The 2624-nt window shown below is 35.9% G+C and overlaps 1 pseudogene; it reads left to right on the top strand.

Annotated features, from left to right (window-relative positions):
* Window positions 1–87: 87 nt before the first annotated feature.
* On the top strand, window positions 88–1528 carry LOC143584069 (AT-hook motif nuclear-localized protein 18 pseudogene; annotated as a pseudogene).
* Window positions 1529–2624: the final 1096 nt, after the last annotated feature.

The raw sequence follows: 2624 nt of genomic DNA, 5'->3' as shown, positions 1-2624 counted from the left end.
TTCTATCTCCCTAACCTTCACCAACAGCTAGCAACCAAATTCCAATAAAGAGTAGACAGAAAGAAGTTGGAAATATATATGATGAATAATTATTCAGCTCATAATTTGGTTGAGTTTTCTGGTGAAGGTTAGCAAGTCACCTACAACAAGAAAATCAAGATTTAGGGTTAAATCTTTCAGGCTCTTTTCATTCATTAATATTATTATTAATCCAAGATGGATCCAGTTACTGCTCATGGTCGTCATCTTCCTCCTCCTTTTCATACCAATGATCTTCAACTGCACCACCACCGTCAACAGCAGTTTCAGCAACACCACCACCAGCACCAGCAGCAGCACTACCACCATCACCAGCAGCAGCCGAATTCTGAAGAGGATGAGCAAAGTGGTGGAAGTAGCAGCCTCAACCATGGTCAAAAGAGAGAGCGTGAAGACAATAACAATACTAATAATGATGGTGGTAATAGAGAATTGGCATCGGTTGTGACTGGTGGTGATGGAGATCATAGTAGCGGTGGAGGTGGTAGTGGTGGCTCTAGACGGCCGCGTGGCCGTCCAGCGGGTTCGAAGAACAAACCCAAGCCACCAATTATTATCACTAGAGATAGTGCTAATGCTTTAAGGTCCCATGTGATGGAAGTGGCTAATGGGTGTGATATACCAGAAAGTATATCGAATTTCGCGACAAGGAGGCAAAGAGGGGTGTGTATTTTGAGCGGTAACGGCACGGTTACCAATGTCACGTTGAAGCAGCCGACGGCACCGGGGGCGGTTATGACGCTACACGGGCGATTTGAGATCTTATCGTTATCTGGTTCGTTTCTTCCTCCTCCAGCTCCACCTGCTGCTTCCGGTTTAACCATCTATCTAGCTGGTGGTCAAGGACAGGTGGTTGGAGGAGGGGTAGTGGGGCCTTTGTTAGCATCAGGCCCCGTGATGATAATGGCAGCATCTTTTGGGAATGCTGCCTACGAGAGACTTCCTCTTGAAGAAGAGGATACCACACCCGGCACTGGAAACGGCCCTATAGGTTCACCTACCGGGATTGGTAACCAACAACAACTCATGAATGATGCAAATCCGTCGATATTTCATGGATTGCCTCCCAATATGCTAAACTCATGCCAATTGCCAGCAGATGCGTATTGGGGGGCAAATCGCCCCCCTTTCTAAAATGGAGGGTTGGTCTTCCGTTTCTCCTATTTCACTCATTTTACCTTTGCAGTCCTCTCTCTTTCAATATTTCATATAAACTAGTTGCTTTTGTGATGTTAGTTGCTTAATAGCATGTTTGATTCAAGAATTAATCAAGGGTGTAAAAAGTTTGTGAAATAGCCTTCGTTGTGGCCTTCAGTTTGTTGGAATTGTGCCTCTTTTAGTCCTTTCTTTTTTATTAAGTGGTTAGAGCTTTTATCAAATAATATAACAGACTTTTGAGTTCAAATGGTAACCAGTATAATTACAGGCATCACCAATTAACAAGTGAACAGTATTTCATCATTTTTATGTGAGTTTCTAATTTTGTTTTCTAAAAAACGGAGATTTCGGTTCCTCCTCATTAACTAGTAGTTTGTGGTAAATTAGCAGTACGTTGTGAGATGATGGTTAACGTTTGGATTCATTGATGTCTTACTTTTGAAACTTAGCTCAATAATGTTTCGCACAGTATGTATTGAGTTTCTTCCTTAATGATTTTTAGTAAATTAGGCTTGAAATGTTAAAGTAAGTATACGCAACGGTCTGTATCGAGTTTCTTCCTTAATGATTTTTAGTAAATTAGGCTTGAAACGTTAAAGTAAATATACACAACTGTCTTTTAATTTCAAAAAGACTTATTTGCAAATTGGGGTTAGTTTCAAAGTTGTTAAAAAAGTTTATGGTAAATTAATATTAATTTATTTCTTGACTTTAGAAAGATTGATGGACAATTTTGAATGAATAAAATTAAGGTAAAAAGCCATCAAGCTAGCTTAGTTTTTCTTTTATGTGTATAATTATAGGTTTACTTTTCTTCAAACATCATCCATAAAAACCTTCAAAAAATATAACTTACATAATCAACCTTAAATATCTTGTTTTAGAAAATAGAAACCTCACAATTTATGATTGTATACGTACTTTCTATTTTTCATCATCATTCAAGAGACTGATACTAGTGACTGCTATCTTACTTTGCCTCAAAACAATCCTAACAAGAAAACTAATTAAAACGAATAATAAAGTAAAATAAATACCAGAAATATTAACCATGTCTGAAAATTAATTAATATTTAATCAGCTGGATTATACTAATTAACATTAAGTTAATAATAAAATAGTTCGGGAATTAGATTATAATAGAATAAATAATCTTATTATTGTTTATCGGACTGGGTACTTTATTAAGAGGTTTATCAAAATATCAAACCTTTCTTCAAGGATACAAAATGTTTAGAATAAATAATTTTATTATTGTTTATCGGACTTGGTACTTCATTCGTATTTGTATTGATCATATAAACATTTTTAAAATGTTTAGGTGCCAATATTTGATTTTATGTCATCTTAGAACATTACTTCAATTTTAGAAAAAATGTAAAATATAAATGTGTAACATTTGAAGTGTATGATAATAAAAAAATTAA

Source organism: Bidens hawaiensis, unplaced genomic scaffold (genome assembly GCF_021521415.1).
Source record: "Bidens hawaiensis isolate Kalapana, Puna unplaced genomic scaffold, B.hawaiensis_p1.1 tig00032788_1, whole genome shotgun sequence".
NCBI lineage: Eukaryota > Viridiplantae > Streptophyta > Magnoliopsida > Asterales > Asteraceae > Bidens > Bidens hawaiensis.
This window is presented reverse-complemented; position numbering and strand designations above follow the sequence as displayed.